General features: G+C 50.5%; 1 long non-coding RNA gene across 1 annotated transcript; it reads right to left on the bottom strand.

Annotated features, from left to right (window-relative positions):
• Positions 1–637: 637 nt before the first annotated feature.
• LOC133260341 (uncharacterized) lies at positions 638–4,090 on the bottom strand. Its single transcript, XR_009740763.1, has 2 exons — positions 2,980–4,090; positions 638–2,848 (listed from the first exon to the last, which is right to left on the bottom strand). It is a non-coding gene; the product is annotated as an uncharacterized LOC133260341 (long non-coding RNA).
• Positions 4,091–17,896: the final 13,806 nt, after the last annotated feature.

Raw genomic sequence — 17,896 nt, 5'->3', positions numbered from 1 at the left:
GCAGGGGAGAAGCCCTGTATGCCCGTGTCCCCCCGGCTCAGCACTGCCACCAGAGGGACAGGGTGGCAGGCTGGCCCTCCCTCTGCCTTGACGGCCGGACAGACCTGGGGAAAACAGGATGGGTGGGGATCCCCAGAATGAATGGCCAAGGCGGGTTAAAGGCTCTGGTGGAGCCGTTCCCCGGTGTAACAGGCAATGTGATCTCCGCATATCAGCTGCTGTCCCGAATGTCTAGGCCCCAGAGGGCTGAGGGGTCCCGGAGCTGGGGAACGTTCGTGGCTGCCTTCCCACCCTGCAATTTCCCGGCAACGCTGAGAGTGCCTGACGTGTGTTTTGGGCAGTGTTTGGTACTCCACAAGGAACATTTCCTCCCTCTGTCTGGTGTGTGCTTATATGCTGATTAGCCATTGCAGAAGGCAGGGACAGTGACCGGAATCGCCAGGGGTCACAGCCAGGTGAGGGCTGAGCCAGGAATCGGAAGCAGGCGGTGGTGGTCGCCCTGCTCAACACAGCAGTGATGCCTTAAAGCAGCAGTTCCCAACCTTTTTGGCACCAGGGACCGGTTTCACGGAAGACAGTTTTTTCCATGGCCTGGGGCGGAGGGTGGGAGGGATGGTTTGGGGATGATTCAAATGCATTACATTTATTGTGCACTTTATTTCTGTTATTAGTACATCAGTTTTATCTCAGATCATCAGGCATTAGATCCCAAAAGTTGGGGACCCTTGCCATAAAGGATCATCTTATTAAAGCTCAGGAGTAACTCTGGGAAGCAGGTGGGGCTTTCCGGCATCTTTTGCAGTGGGGATAACTGAGATGCATCAGGTTGAAAGGAATGTGAGGCCCGGGAGTTGCTTGCGAACATTCAGTTTTGTTGTCTGGTGTTCAGGTTGGGGCTGCCTGAACAAGCACAAAGGGGATGACTTTGGGGAGGCCTCAGAAGGCGTTCCTGGTCTCCATATGCATCTTGCTGTTCTGGCCTGGAGCCCCCCACCCTTTGTGTGTGGTGGGGTCTATGGAAGGCAGACCTTGACCCTGCGGCACCCCACTTTCACTGAAACTGCTTTATCCCAGTAAGAGCCACGTGCCCTGTGGCTTTTGGAGGAAAGGACTATTTTGTCTTATTCTACGGGCACTGGGAAAGAGGAGACTAAACACTGGAGACCCCCCCACCCCACCCCCAACCTGCGGGCACGCTTTGAGGAGGAGGCGAGGGTGGCCAGGCTGGGCTGGAAGGTGAGGCTGGACTCCTGGTAAGTGTCAGGCTCCCTGGCACAGGGCTTCCCTGTGTTGTATAATCAGCTGTCACTTCAGCATTTCCCTGCACCGTGCTTCGCAAGTACAGATCAAACATTAAACAAACAGTGACTGCTTTATAAATATTTAACTCCCACTGTTTAGGAATTGCTTGAGGCAGGAGACAAAATAAGAGTTCCTGGCGGGCTGCTGCGTGGCCCCTCTTTAGTGGCTTTGGATTGTGAAGATCAGGGTGTTTTGGAGGTTGAAGGGCAGCTGTATTCTGAAAGCCTTTTGTCCAAAGGCTTTCCAATGGTGGTGTCTTCTCTCTGTTTTGGGTGGGAGGGTGTGGTCTGGGGACTTGTTCAGGCCTAGCACGCTGTATTACAGAGGCCACCAGCTAACATTTCTTTCTTTCCTTTTTAATATATATTTATTTATTCAGCTGTGCCAGCTCTTAATTGTGGCCTTACTTGCTGCATGTGGGATCTAGTTCCCTGACCAGGGATTGAACCCCGGCCCCCTGCATTGGGTGCACAAAGCCTTAGCCACTGGACCACCAGAGAAGTCCCCCAACTAACATTTCTGTACAGTGAATGGAACCCATCATTGGTGGTGTTATTGTCATTCCTTCCTATGACAGCAGAACTTTTTTGTTTTTTTTAAAGTAACAGCTTTAATGACATACCCTACAAGTCACCCATTTAAAGTGTACAGTAAGAGGTTTCAGCATGCTAGGGGAACTGTGCTACTCCCTGCAGTCCATTGTAGAATATTTTATCACCCTCAAAGATTGTCTTCATTAGCAGTCACCCCGCCCCCACCCTAGGGAACCACCTGTCTGCCTTCTGGCTCTGTGGATTTGTCTCTTCTGGCCACCTCATACACATGGACACACACTAACTTGTTTCCCTTAGCACAGCGTTTCCAAGATTCATCCCTGGAAGTTCTAGCATATATCAATACTTAATTCTTTTTCACGGCTGAATAATATTCCATTGTATGGAGAGGGCTCCTTTTGTTTATTCTCGTCTGTTGCTGGACGTGTGGAGACAACAGAAAAAAAAAATCAGGATGTGGCCGACTGAGAACCATCCAACGGCGGCAAAACTCACGCACGAATGAGGCTCTCCACCTCATTTCCACCACCTCTCTGGGAAAAGTTTAGGAGGTCGTCGTTAAGCCCGAGGCGGAGGTTACAATCTGTACAGCTGACAAGCCACTCAGCTTTTATTTAGCTCTAGCTGCATGCCAGGCATAAACCCATTGGTAATTCATTGGAAATATCTGATCATATAATCTCTTGCAGAGATCTACACGCTTATCATAGACCAATCCTGCTGGGTTTTTTTAGGTGGGAGAGTTAAGTCCGTGTTCTCGGCCTGTTTCCTTTGACTTCATATGCTGGCCCTCTCTGGGAGGGAGGAGCAGAGAAGAGAGATGACCTTCAATCGGCCTTCGTGTCTCACGCCCCGCAGACGCGCGTCTCCGTCCGGCCGTCTTCCCCTGGGGCTGTGCTCACCCTCGGTGTCTGTCACTTCCCAGATGTTTCCACACTCACTTGGAAGGCAGATTCAGCCCTGACCCAGGCTCTGGCTTAGGCAGCCCGACTCTGCAGGAAATGTTAAAAAAACGGGGCCTGTTGTCCTTCCTGGTCATCTCCCAGTCATTAAATTATGACTAATTGTAATAAATGCTGTTGATGTCCCACCCGGACCCCCTTTACCGGACCGGCACACTCACCCCCCAGCTGTTCAAGTTCACGGTCTGGCGTCCGCTTCTCTGGAGATCTGCTGCCTCATCCAGGAAGTTGCTCACCCCCCACCACCCCCAGTCTCTGCTGACTCAGGGGTACAAAAGGCCAGACCCCCTGCTTCGAAGTGGGAGTAAGCCCTGTGGTCCCATTTAACTACCAGAGCTGCTGGTGAGCTCAGGCTGAGGCTGGAGTCCAAGCCACGCCCAGCCTGTGGGTCCTGCATCCCTCGCTCCCTTTCTCCTGAGCACATTCCCCTGTGAGCTCTCACACAGGGATCTTCATCTCTGTTTCTGGAGTGTGCAGCCTGATACCTGACCTCTGAGCAAAGTCCCTTCCAGAGTGCCTTCTGATGACGTCTGGTCTTGGAGATTCTCTGCCTGAGCTTTCTGGCTTGGCTCCCTGAGTGTTTGGTTTTGTTGGTTCGGGTTTCAAAGTCTTTTCAGGCTAATCGGACCCTCGGAAAGGTCTGCACTGAATCACAGTTCTGGCATGTTTTCCCTCCTTCCTCCCCTCCCTCTGTATTTCCTTTCTTTCTTTTCCTCCTTTCATTCCCCATGAGCATCCTCTCCTGTGTCCACAATGACCTCAGCAGAAAGGAAAAAGAAAAAAAAAACTTGAGAAGGCAGGTGGATAGCTCACTAGCCTTAGTACCCAATGGCCCTGGGTCTGGTGTAAGCCCTGCCTCCCTGTAACCAGGGAGTCTGTAGTGGAGACTCCTCTAATCCTTGGTAATCTCTACTTCTCAGCATTGTCACGAGGATCAGGATGACCCAGAGGGGTGGCACAGTGCAGTGACTGGCAGAGTCTAAGTTCAGCATGCAGGACTAGGAAAGCGTCCCAAAGGACTGTTGGATGTCCTAATACTGGATACCCTGGATACTCCGGGCTTCACCCTTGGCAACCAGTTATTATCTGTCTATTCAGGCTTTAGTTCGCATTGTACTTTCTTCCTGGGCCCCTCTTCCTTTTTTCTCTGAGCCCCACTGAAGGCAATGTTCAAATGCCACTTCCTCCCTGAAGCCCTCAGGTACCTGGCATGTGGGATCAATACTTTCCAGCAAAGTGCTACTTCACTTCCTGAACAAGGGGTGTGTGTGGAGGGTAATGACGAAATAGGAGAGTGTGTCCTGGACTCAGACAGGTAGGCGTTGGAATTCTGACCCTGTCTCTCACTAGCTGGGTGACTTCGGGCTGGTCAGCTGTCCCCACCACCCACTCAGACCCTGTGCACATTATAGATGCGGTGTCAGCGGTGATTTCTCCACACCTGTCACCTCCGAGTCCGCTCGCAGTTAGTGGGACGAGTAAACAACAGGCAAGCAGTGTGTTAGTCGTCCAGTCATGTCCGACTCTTTGCAATGCTGTGGACCGTAGTCCGCCAGGCTCCTTTGTCCATGGGATTCTCCAGGCAAGAATATTGCAGTGGGTTGCCATTCCCTTCTCCTGGGGATCTTCCAGACCCAAGGATTGAACCCAAGTTTCCTGCATTGCAGATGTATTCTTTACCACCTTAGTTAGCAAGGAGTGGGATTAAGTAAATGCAGTGTTGTGTGAGTTTAACACCAAGCTAAGGGTTAAACATTTTCTAAAGGTTCTGTGAGTCACTGGTGGGTGAGGTGGTCTCTCTGGTTGCCTTATCTTAGGGGGTTGTCTCCTGCCGCCTGCGCTCCGCTTGCTGCTCCAACACTCAGGCCCAGAGAGCTGAGCTAAGAGGGGGACAAAAGGGATGACCTTGTCCCTGGAAATTGGAAACGAGGCTTGATTCTGAGATGTGGTCATTGTTTTCAAAGGTCGGCCATGGAGGAGTTCACCGTCTTAAGCACCAGCCCCCAAGGTTGCCCCCATGAAACAGGAGGGCGACGAGTCACTTCTCACCTCCCCCCTCTCTCTGACCTCTGTCTTGGGCGCCCCTCGCCTCCCTTCGAAAGGAACCCAGTGCTGCTCACGGCCCGCTGCGGTGGCTGCGGAGAGGGGCCGAGAATAAGCTCGTGTTGGCGGCAGCCCTCCAAATACAGCAGGGCTGGGTTGACCTTTAAATAGACGGGCTCTGGGCCACTCAGTTCCTGGAAGTTTGAAGAAAGTCAGCCTTTCAAGTGATGCGACTTCCAACCTCAGGAAAGGTCCCTGTGTTTGCGAAGGCCATAATTGACTGTTGCTCTTACACTTCATTATATGTGGCCGTGCAGCCGCTGGGAGTCAGCATGCCAGGGCGAGGAGGGGAAAATCCTCAAGTATTTTAATATCCCCCTTCTTAGAAGCAAGATAAACATACGTATTGTACTTTGCAACAGAGGCGGGGGCTCGGAAAGGGAGCAACCTGGCACCGTCTGAAAGATCTTTTTAAGCCGAACTCTGAAGTTTCTCTCTCTTTTTTTCTTTCTTTCTTTTTTATTTGTAAGCAAAGCTGGCATGAGTGAATGATGCCAGCATCTCCTCGGCTGTATGGAAACCATCATCCCTCTCCAGACTGCAGACCATCCATTCCTTCCTGAGTCTTAGACTACTCTCCACTTTTTTCCCCCCAACCAGTGAAAAATGATGGGATGAAGGTTGTCATCAGGATCATAGTCAACTTAGAGGATTTACTTTCATCCAGGAAATCTTCCTTCCAACTCTTACTTTGCAATTATGCAAAAAAAAAAAAAAAGAAGATACAGATCATGAATATAATCAGGGGAAACATCTGATAAACCTAAGTAGAGGGACATTGTTGTTCAGTCGCTCAGATGTGTCCAACTCTTTGCGACCCCATGGACTGCAGCACGCCAGGCTTCCCTGACCTTCACCATCTCCTGGACTTTGCTCAAACTCATGTCCGTTGAGTCAGTGATGCCATGCATGTGGGGGATGTGCTTCAAACTAAAGACATGCCTTATGTGTCAAGTATCAAGGTTGTGCGAGTTAGGGAAAGACAGAGGAAGAGTTCCAGATTGAAGGAGACTGAAGAGATGTGACAACTAGATGTAACACTTGATTGGAGACAGTTGGTGACATTTGAATCGGGTATGAGAACTGGATGTTAGTTACGTATCAGTGTCAGCTTCCCGATTTTGCTGGGGGAACATGGTTCTGGGGAGAATGTCCTGGCTTCAGGAAATAAATATACACTGAAATGTTCTGGGGTGATGGGGTATCAGTCACTTGCTCCTTGTGTAAAGAAAAAGGATCTGCACTCTCCTCCCAACCTTTCTCTTCGTTTGTGGTTATTTATTTTGGCCGCGCTGGTTCTTTGTTGCTGCACACATGCTTTCTGTAGCTGCGGCAAGCCGGGTCTACCCTCGTTGCAGTGCACAGGCTCCTCGTTGCGGCGCCTTCTCTTGTTTCAGAGTGTGGGCTCTAGGCACGCGGGCTTCAGCAGTTTGGGCACGTAGGCTCAGTGTTTGTGGCACACAGGCTTAGTTGCCCTGCTGCATGTGGAATCTTCCCGAACCAGGGATTGAGCCCATGTCCCCTGCCTTGGCAGACGGATTCTTCACCACTGGACCACCAGGGAAGTCCTGCGACTATTTGTAAGAATACTAGTTATTATGTGTGCCAGCGGATTCTGACTAGACGTACTCTGATCATTTAACAATATTTGTACTTAGCAAATCATTATTTGAAGCTGATATAACTTTGACTAATATATGTCATATATGTCTCACTAAAAAAGGAACTCTAAACAGGATAGCGATAATAATAATAATTTAACCAACCAGCAGAGGAGGAAAAAAAAAATCCCTTTAGTGGAGAATAAAACAAACCTGGATTTGAATTCTGAACCTTTAAGCTTAACTTAAACTCCATGTGCCTCGATTTCCTCATCTTTCAAAGTAAAGGGTGTGTGTGTGTGTGTGTGTGTGTGTGTGCATGCTCGTGTATTTGTGTATGTATGTGAGATGGGATCTCCCTGATGGGGTGGTGGTGAGTAGGAAACAGCACAGTGAATGTGCCCAAATGGCATCGTGGGTCTCTCCATTCTCCAGGACATGTATCGTGTACATATCAAGAAGTGGGTGGATTTACAGAGTCCCTGGATAACTGACTCCCTTTGGGCATTTTCTGTCCACCTCAATCATGGCATCATGATCATGACCAACTGCCAGTTGAATTGGAGTGAATTTTGAGATTTTGTTAAATGCGCCTCTCGTCTTGCGATGTCTCCAGCAAGAACTTAGAGTTTATTTCTCTGCCTCCCTCCTCTGCTGGCTGCTTCATAAAGGTCCTTGACCGTTTCTTTTCCAAGGTGCCCAAGGGAAGTGACCCTTCTCTTTCTCCATGTGCAACCACTAGACCCTGTCCAGTCTGCCACAGACCCTAAGACCGTTCATTTTACTTTGTATTTTATTATATGTCCTCAGAGGTGGGGGTTGCATGACCTTTATCCCCAGGACCCCACTTGGACCAATATCTAAAGCTTGTTTTGTGTGATGCATCATTCTGAGCACTGAGTGCGTTTGATCCCAGTTCAACCTCAGCAGTCCTGGGATTCAGGTGCAAGGATTTCCCTGCTCCAGGCGAGTGAGGCACACACAGAGCAGTTGAGCAACTTGTCCAAATCACATCACTGGTAGCTGGTGGAGGAGGAGTCTGGCAGCCTGGGCCCCCGAGCCCAGACTTACCCACCGGGTCTGCATGGGCGCTCGGCGGATGTGAGCTGTCGGAACGAGGCTGTTGAGACTGAGTCAGTTTCACTCCTAGCATGGAGCCAAGCAGGACTCCGGTCCAGACCTCTCTCCGCCACCCTAATAAAGCCAGTGTTTACACAGGGTAGAGGTGCTCATCAAATGCTTTTGCCAATCCCCAAATACGGCCATGGCCAGAATGCAAGGGAGGGGGGAGGTTTGCCTGTTATGTAAGGCCCTCAGCTGGTCCCCAGACAATGCCACTTCCTCGCTTGGCGATGTGTAACTGCCTAACAACGGGTTACTCATTTCCTCTGGAAACCTTGGCAGGGCCACTGTGCCCCATTTCCTCCTCCTGCCACATCCCGGGGCTTCCTCTGTTGAATGGGCCCCAGATTCCCGAGAACACCCCCACAGAAGGCCTGCGCTGTGGATGGGAGGGGGCGTGAGGAGCAGAGCCTGCATTATTGCTGGGGTCGATGTGTCCTCACAGCCCGCCTCCGGAAATTCCAGCGTTGGCAGCAATTGGGGGTCCAGCCACTCGGGTGCAGAGACTTCAGGCTGCAGTGTGGGGGTTCAGGTGAGCAGCTCAGGCCAGGTGTCAGCTCCTCCCATCCCTGACAGGTGTGCACTGAATTGAGTATCCCCCTCCTTCTCTGCCCCTCTTCTGGCCAAGGGATGGATGAAAGCATGAAGGAAAGACAGAGGAGCAGTTTAAGATGGATTTTCTCAGGTGGTCATGAAACAGTGGGGCTTCCTGCGTAGCTCAGTCGGTAAAGAATCTGCCTGCACTGCTGGAGACCTGGCTTTGATTCCTGGGTTGGGAAGATCTCCTGGAGAAGGAAATGGCAACCCACTCCAGTATGCTTGCCTGAAGAATCCCATGGACAGAGGAGCCCAGTGAGTCCATGGGGTTGCAAGAGTTGGACATGACTTAGCTCTGTCTTTCTTTCACGAACAGTGTAGGGCATGTAAAAACACTTTTGTTGTGTGAGTTTTCTTTCCATCCTGTTTGCACGACTTCAAAGGTGAGTCCTGAAGGCAGTCAGCCCTGTTCACTTCTCTCCTAGCAGCAGCTTCATCAAACTCCCACAGAAGTGGTGGAGTCCTAGCCTTCTGCAGGCAGATCAGTGGATTCCTATTAACTCTGTGCAGATGCGATGTTTGGGGTCAGTTTCCCTGGTGAGTACGGAGTATGGCTTCACTAGCTGCATCTTAGGCACTTCTCCCATTATCAGTTAAAAACAACCACATACACACAATTGTGTCTTGATAAGAATGTGCGTACATGCACATGTATACCACATGCGCGTGTGCACACAAATGCATGTATATGTGTTTGTTTACCCCTCATGCATGCGAGGGTATTGTGCTAAGTTATCTCCATACTTGATTTTACTGTGGTGTCGGAGAAGACTCTTGAGAGTCCCTTGTCCATCCTAGAGGAAATCAGTCCTGAATATTCATTGGAAGGACTGATGCTGAAGCTGAAACTCCAGTACTTTGGCCACCTGATGCAAAGAACTGACTCATCTGAAAAGATCCTGATGCTAGGCAAGATTGAAGCCAGGAGAAGAAGGGGATGACAGACGATGAGATGGTTGGATGGCATCACCGACTCGATGGACATGAGTTTGAGTAAGCTCCGGGAGTTGGTGATGGACAGGGAGGCTTGACGTGCTGCAGTCCATGGGGTCACAAAGAGTTGGACACGACTGAGTGACTGAACTGAGCTAAACTGAATTGAATTTTTCTTTGTGTTGACCAACCATAAACGTTGTCAGGAATTAAGGATGTATTTATGATACCAACCAGGACCCCAGTTAAAAGTTCTTTTCCTGGATTATTTTACCTTTTCATCAGCCTTGGAGGTGATACTTGTTCTTCCCATGTGACAGATGGGACTTGATCCATCCTGTGACTCAGTGTCACTGATTTTTCTTAAGTGCCTTTTGTGTGCTGGGCACTCATAGGAGTGCCCAGGAAAGCAGGAAAGCCCCCTGCTTTCCTAAGAGAGACACCAGCCCTGTGACCACAGTCTCGTGCAGATAGCTCTCCAGTAGGGCTGGAGGCTCTATGTGTGGGGGTGAGTGGGGCATGGGAGGCAAATGAGGAGCTGATGCTGTCAGGCTAAGAGGTCTTTCTGGGCTTGGCGGGCGGCAGACCCTGTGACTCCTGCCCAGCGTGTGGTCACCTTGAGCCTGCTGGGGCTCTGTTTTCACTTGCTTTCTGCTTCCTCTGGATCTGACCATGCTTCCTAGAGCCGAGTAAGAGACAGGCAGGGCCGGGAGCAAATGTTGCCTCCTCCGCTCTCCAGACGAGTGACTCAGCCACCCTCGCCTGGTCTCTAAGTCTGGGCCAGGCTCGAGCTCTGTTGGCCACAGTGCCCTGGAGCTGCTTGTTTTCCTCAAGTCAGCATTTGAAGTCACCAGACTCAGATTCCTCCGCAACGGGGCGTGACATGCATTTCATGGCATTTTAGCGGGTCTCCTTTGCTCAGTTTTGGCTGTCTGCTGAATGCAACGGAGACTGCGTCCTTCATATTTGCCGAGGGATGGAGCAGCCTTCATCTCATGGGGCATTTTCCTGGGTGGCAGTAAAGAATACGAAAGTGAGTTGCTTGGTCTGTCCAACTCTTTGTGACCTCATGGACCGTCGCCTGCCAGGTTCCTCTGTCCATGGAATTCTCCAGGCAAGAGTACTGGAGTGGGTTGCCGTTCCTTTCTTCAAGAGTTCTTCTCCACCCAGGGATCAAACCTAGGTTTCCTGCATGACAGGCAGATTCTTTACCAACTGGGTAGCTGTTAGGGGCCAGGATCTTGTTTATTCATTTATTTAACAGAAATTTATTGGAGACATGCTTTTCCCAGGGACCCGTCTTGGCAAAGGGCAGTAAATAAGACAGTTCCATCTTCATCTGCATGAAGCCACCAGGTTGGTGGGGGCACGGGGTGGGGGTGCCCCGGGCCACTCGGCCCCTCGCCTGTGTGCTTCCTCCTCTCCAGGAAGGTCTGGACTCTGGGTGGGTCCTGACTGCCTCCTTCATGCAGCCCCGCCTCCCTTATCTCTGCAGTGTGTTTGCAGGTCCCCTCCACAGCTTTCAAACAGGGCTAGGACTTCATTCTTCAGGGTATATAGATCCACCTCAAGGTCCCGGGGAGGTTGAGAGGCTCCTTCCAGATGTTTCCTTGTCAGCAGTTTATCAGAAAACCTGGCTCTGGGATGGGATTTTTCACTGTTTAGGCATTCTGCACCCTGGTTGCCTTGGCTTTGGGTGGGGTTGGGTAAAAATAACATTGGATAGTTTTGGGTTTTGTTTTATCTTCATTGATGCACCCAGATGCTCGAATATGCAATCCAACCACGTCTTCCTGAATTTTCTCTTCTTTTTTGGCCTCTCTTCTCTTGGGAAGGAAGGAAACTGCATAATCAGCGTGCCAACTGGTTCCCCAGGCGTTGGGTGTCTTCGGGTGTCTGTGGGCTGCTATTCCTTTCTGAGGGGCCTCTCAGCTGGTGCAGTGGTAATGAATCCATCTGCCTGCCGATGCAGGAGATAGATGGTTGGGAAGATCCCCTAGAGTAAGAAATGGCAGCCGACTCTAGTAGTCTTGTCTGGAAAATTCCATGACCAGAGGAGCTTGGTGGGCTACAGACCACGGGGTTGCAAAGAGTCGGACACGACTGAGCATGCACGCATGATTCCTTTCTGAAGTTTAACTCGTTTGCCTTTTTCGAGAGGTCAGCTCAGTCTGCTTGCCTGTCCGTCTGTCTGTCTGTGTGTATGTCTGTCTCTCTCTCCCCTCTCCTGCATGCTCACTGAAGATGCGCCATTTTTAGCGTCTGCTGGGTGCTGTGGGTGTCTTCATTCATCAGCACTGAGGCAGCCAGGGTGCGGCGCAGGTGCTGTGATGGTCTCCTGTTTCGGAGGAGGAAGGGCTGCTTCAGAGAGAGGTGGAGGGTCTTGTCTGAGGTCTCGTGGCGTCGGGGTCTCCCTTAACCGAGGGGTCTGGTGCTCAGAGCAGGGGAAGGTCACGTGGGCACAACCCAGTGATGTGCACTTTGGGTGCATGGCCGGAGCAGGTTTCTGAACCTCGGAGAACCTCAGTGTTCTTCCCTGTCAATTGGGAGAGCATATTACTTGCCCCAAAGAGTCACTGTGAGCATTCACTGAGGTCAGGTTGTCCACAGGGAGCGCCGGACAGTGCCCAGCAGGCGGTGCGTGCTCCGACAATCTCGGCTCTTGCGATCATGCTGGTTCAGGTGAATTTGACAAGATCTGTGACCACTGCCTGGGACCAGATGATTCTGAAAGGTGTCAGTGGGAACATTGGACCCAGGAAGCAGGGTTTTATCAGGGGAGGCCAGATGGCTAAGGGAAGGCAGAGGGGTACGGGTCTGAGGGAGGAGTCTTGGAATAAGCACGGGGAGGACACGGCCCTCTCCAGCAGGACCGAAGTCCTGCCTGGCCCAGGCGAGAGCTCTCCTCCGTGGCTCTGAGCTCCCCACCCTGCCAGCGGCTTTCGTTCTGCTTTGATGGTCTTTCTCAGAAAGGAGGAAGGCTGGGCTGCTGGGTGTGGCCTCTGACTTCCTATGCTGCCCTAATGCTGGCCGCACTCTGAATTTGGCGCACTGTTGCTTCAGTGGCTCGTCCCAGCCTTTGGCACAGGCCAGGTCCCCTGGCTGTGGTCCTGGTGGCATTACTGCCCTCCTCCATGGGTATCCATCCTCAAAACCACACAAGGGAGTGAGGTGAGCGCTGTTTGCTTGCCTGCGGTCTGCAGGGCAAGGCTGCCTCCTCTCCAGCTTCTGGGTGACTGGGTGACTTGATGCCTTTCCAAGAGGACCTCACCCTGAAGGGAGCCGGAGCGGGTCTTTGCACCACAGCCTTGCCTGGGAACATACCCTTCTTTGTGACCTGGCTTAGCTCCCACCCCTGCAGGCCACCTGCCCCACCAAAGAGCCTCTTCCTCCTTAAATACCTTGGTTACCTTTGCTTGGATGATCCAGACAAGCAGGGCCAGCTAAGCCTTGCCCTGTGTACATTCATGCATGCCCCTTGGGCAGGTTTTGCACACACAAAAAAATCAGGAGATGACCACTATTGTCCTCCTCCCCATCCCCGCCTTCAAGTCCAGACTGAAGTCACTGAACCTCATGGGCCTGGCGTCGGCATCACTGGCCAGGTGGTAATCTTCAGGTACCCGGTTCAGTCGCTTTGTTACAGACACCCACTTGTCTTCTCCAAGGACACTGCAGTGACAGCAGGGACAAGGCAGCTGACACGTCTCAAGTGCAGGTCTTGAGACGCTCAGCCACATCATCTCATGTGATCTTTCTGAACGTCAGACCAGGCTGTTGTTGTTAACTAGGGCTGCAACCTTGAAGGCCAGAGAAGACACTTCTGGTATTACCCATTGGGAAAGTGATGGAGCTGGGGTTTGAACCCAGGCGTTTCTGTCACCCCAAACCATGACCTTTCCCTCGTTCTGTCTGGTTTGTAGCCCATTTGGAGATGGATGATAAAGAACCCCAGTCTCTCTTGACTCTTCCATTCTTGGTTCTTGTCCTGCATCTTCCACTCTTTCACTCTAGGCTGAGGTCCCTGGAAATCCATGGCTTTGTAGCCAACTCAAGAAACCTCACTGAGACATTGACCAGAGCAGAGCCAATCAGAGGAGGAGTGTGCCCCTGCACAGGGCTGGTGGGGGGTGGTGGTGTTCTCTTCGGTGTTTTGGAGTGATGTCGTCACATCACTGTAGAAACTGTAGCAGCCTTGATTTACCAGCTGCCGCTGAGAGGAGAGGGTGGTGATCAGATGTGAGCCAAGTTGAAAACCTTGGTGCTTTCCAGGGGGGAAAAAAAGTGACTGTGCATGGCTTCAAGCCCCGCCCCGCCTGAGGAGTTCCCATCCTGGAGAGAAGAAGCCTGAATCGCATTATATTTCTTCTTGGCCAGAGATGAGCCTTCTTCATTTCAAACATCCATATCCCTTGCCTGCTCCTCAAGGGCAGCTGTTCAAGATGAAAACGAGAGATGCCCCTAGAGTTTTGAGAGACTTGTGATGGGAAGGAAAGGTTTTACCCTGTGGTTCCATCCTGTGGCTCCAAAAAAGTATATATTTGAAAGCTCCCAGCGATACAGATTACACAGAGGTTAAATGTATGATTCTTTTGGGGACCTGATATTTCTTAAAATGTGTTTAAAGAAAAAAATGACACCTTTAAAAACCAAAACCCATTTGTTCTCAGGGCTGCAAAACTGAGAAAGATGGAAGCCTCCCTGGGAACGGATGAAAATTGCAGGCTGTTTGTGCAAATGGCAACACCTTGGGTTGATTGCACTTTTGTGACTTTGTCTTGGGGTCTGCATTCTGCAGGTATGTGGTCTCTGTTAGGGGGTGCTGTCATCAAGTGGCAGGACACGCTTGACAGTTCACAAACGTTATTCCCAGATGAATCTCTCTGGAGCAGCCCTTCCCTGCTGGTGAGGTGCACAGGGCAGACATCGTGCCCATTTGATAGATGAGCAAACTGAAGCCAGGTGGGATTTTGAGTGATCTGGGGCTGCGTGATATCTTAGAAGCCCCTTCCTTCTCTTTTCTGGTGTGTGATTCCTCTCCTGGTGAGGTTAGATTGGGATCTAGGGACCAGGGGGTCTTCTTGTTTCATCTTTGTCTGTGCCAGAGCTTTGTGGTTATTGAAAAGGAAAGAGCTGGATGTGTTCCAGATGCTCTCCCACCTTCCTTCTCTTTAACCAACATGTGTTAGGAGTCCCCCACTGAAGAGGCTGGGCTGGAGCCCTGCCCTCCAGCTCTGTAACTCTGAATTCTGAGTTGGGAATGGAGATGAACCATAGTTCATGGACAGGAGATGGAAGAAGGGACACAGGTGGACAAGGATGCTTGCAGCTGAGCCAAGTAAGGGGAGGGGGGTGTCTTCTAAAGCCCTGAGTCTCTGGGTGTGCTGCTTTGTGAAGCTTGCCTTTGGTTTGCTTTTGTTTTTGCAATTACCCCACTTCCCAAAGCCATGTCCTGAGGTGCCCGTGTGTCCTTGGCACATACCATCCATCACGGTGGTTCTTGTCATGTAGGGATTGAATCCATAGGATCTCCACTTTGAACTGCACGGTAGGCAGCCTCCTTGGGGTCTGCATTTTGCCACGGGGGACACTGAGATTTGGAGAAGTGAAACGGCATCCCCAAGGCCACATGCTTATAGGCGATGACAAAGTCAGGCTCAGGGCCAAATCAAAGGGTCTGTGGGTTTTCCTTATACTTTTCAGACCCTCTGAGGCCCTGAAGACCGGAAGCTTTTCCTTCCTTTCAGGAAGGAGGCCACCTCTGTGCAAGAACCAGTGTTTTTTACCTTTCTCTCAGTCTCTCTGGGGGTGATGTTCAAAATATTCAGGTCTTTGCAATCAGGATGCACAGCACCAGGGTCCAGGACTGTCCCAGCTGTGCCAGGCCTGAACCCTGCACTTTGTGGAGGTCTAAGGGTGGTGGGGAGGCTTCCCAGGTGGTTCAGTGGTAAAGAATCTGTCTGCCAATGCAGGAGATACAGGAGATGCAAGTTCAATCCCTGGTCCAGAAAGATCCCCTGGAGGAGGAAGTGGCAACCCACTCCATTATTCTTGCCTGGAAATTTCTATGGACAGAGGAGCCTGGCCGGCTATAGTCCATGAGGTTGCAAAGAGTCAGACGCACTGAGCGACTGAGCACGCATGCAGGGGCAGGGGGACATGGCCCAGGAGGCAGGTCCAGCTGCTGGAACAAGAGGTGTCCTCTTGGGAAGCTGCTTTTTATCTACTGCTGTGAACACTTCTCTGTTATTTTAACTTGACTGCACGGTGGGTGATTTTCTGAAGGACACTGGGCCTGGTCTCCCTGGGCACGTTTTATTACCATCTTCCAGGCAGAGGCAAGACAGAATCTCCCCCTTCATTTTCCTGAGGCAAGTTGCAATTGTGCTGCTTTGTATCAGTATTCTTTTTCTCAATTTCAGTCTTTTAAAATAATAACTATGTATATTAAAAAAAAAATTTAGATAAGAGTAAGTCCCAAATGCATTGCTCTCTGGGAACTTGATTTGGAATCATTCTCCCATGAGACTGTAGAGTAGGGTCGAGGAGGCCAGAGGTCTCTGGAGCCTGTCTGCCACCCTCGGGTCCTGGCTCTCCACTTGCTGTCTGTGTGGCCTGAGGCACCGTGATTCATCTGCTCATCTGCATTCATGGCTGTGAATGCATTTCATTAGTTTTCTATGGCTGCCGTAACAAATGCAACACAGATTTATTGTCATGCATTCAGTATAGCTCAGAAGTCTGATGCAGGTCTCACTGGGCTGAGATTAAGGTGTGTGCAGGTTGTGCTCCTTTCTGGAGGCTGTAGAGGAGGATGCATTTCCTTACTCTTGTTGAGTGTGGCAGAATTCAGTCCTTGTGGTTGCAGGACTGAGATGCCCTGTATTCTTGCTGGCTGTCAGCTGCACTAGCGCATCTACAAAGCACTGTTTTTAGAAGCTGCCCACGCTCCTTTGCTGGTGACCTCTTTCCCCGTGGTGAGATCTGGCAGTGGTGGGTCCAGTCGCTTTCACGCTTCCAATCTGTTCTTCTTCTTCTTTCTCATCTCTCTGATCCCAGCAGGGAAAGTTTCTTTGATCTTTGATGATTAGATTAGCTCCCTGTCCTCCTAATAATCTAGAATAATCCCTACCTCAAGGCACAAGGCACTTAACCTGAATCACATCTGTAAAGTTCCCTTTATCATAGAGGTAATATCCATATTTAGCCCCGGGATTTCTTTGGAAGGAATGATGCTAAAGCTGAAACTCCAGTACTTTGGCCACCCCATGCAAAGAGTTGACTCACTGGAAAAGACTCTGATGCTGGGAGGGATTGGGGGCAGGAGGAGAAGGGGACGACAGAGGATGAGATGGCGGATGGCATCACTGACTCGATGGACCTGAGTCTGAGTGAACTCCAGGAGTTGGTGATGGACAGGGAGGCCTGGTGTGCTGCGATTTATGGGGTCGCAAAGAGTTGGACATGACTGAGTGAACTGAACTGAATTGAACATCCGTATTTTGTTATTGTTCAGTTGATAAGTCATGTCTGACTCTTTGGGACCTCATGGACTGCAGCACTCCAGGTTTCCCTGTTCTAGGATTCCCCGTCCTTCACTATCTCCTGAAGTTTGATCAGATTCATGTCTGTTGAATCAGTGATGCTATCTAACCATCTCATCTGCTGCTGCTCCCTTCTCCTTTTGCCTTCAGTCTTTGCCAGCATCAGGGTCTTTTCCAGTGAGTCAGCTCTTCACATCAGGTGGCCAAAGTACTGGAGCTTCAGCTTCAGCATCAGTCCTTCCAATGAGTATTCAGGGTTGATTTCCTTTTGGATTGACAGGTTTGATCTCCTTGCTGTCCAAGGGACTCTCGAGAGTCTTCTCCAGCAGCACAATTTGAAAGCATCAATTCTTCGGCACTCAGCCTTCTTTATGGTCCAACTCTCACATCTGTGCTATGACTACTGGGAAAACCATAGCTTTGACTGTATGGATCTTTGTCAGCAAAGTGATGCCTCTGCTTTTTAATTCCAGTCAATAGCCTACCGTGGTGTGAATCATTGTTTACTCCATTCCAGGAGGCAGGAATAGTGGAGCCCTGGCAGTGAGACTCTTCCAACAGAGCCTTAACGTCCAGATGACTGTGAACCTTCAAACCACGGTAGGCCATTGTCATAGCTTTTCTTCCAAGGAGCAAGTGTCTTTTAGTTTCATGGCTGCAGTCACTGTCCTCAGCCCTGACAATGTGTACCTCTCTGGTTTTAGAAGGCAGGGGCTATTATTCTGCCCACCATACTTCATAAAACTTGCTGTGAGAATTAAGTTAATTGATACATGAAAAGTGCTTAAAGTATTAGGTTAAATGCTATGAAATTGCTTCAATTCAACTGCTCGCTACAAGAAGTCAATCTAATTATATCTGTCATTATTCTAGTGGTGGAAATGTCATGCTTTATTTAACCAGTTTGCTGCTGCTCTGGTTTCCTATGGTCATGCATTCCTTTCTCAAGTGAGTTGTTGTTATTTTGGTACGGTAATGTCGATGTGAGCATCCTGACACATCTCCATTATCATGTCTTTCACAAATTAGGGACAGCTCATCTGGGGAGTGCCTGTTTCCTCTTTGCCATCCTTCTTCCCCACCCCATGCACAGCTCACAGCCCTGCACCCACTTCTGCTGACCTGGAAGAATCCTCTTTTTCTTGCCTGGCCCCTTGTCCAGCACTGGCTTGGCTCTG

The sequence above is a fragment of the Bos javanicus genome, chromosome 14 (assembly GCF_032452875.1).
Source record: "Bos javanicus breed banteng chromosome 14, ARS-OSU_banteng_1.0, whole genome shotgun sequence".
NCBI classification, from domain to species: domain Eukaryota; kingdom Metazoa; phylum Chordata; class Mammalia; order Artiodactyla; family Bovidae; genus Bos; species Bos javanicus.
Note: the sequence above shows the minus strand (reverse complement) of the source record. Positions and strands in the feature narration are given on the sequence as shown.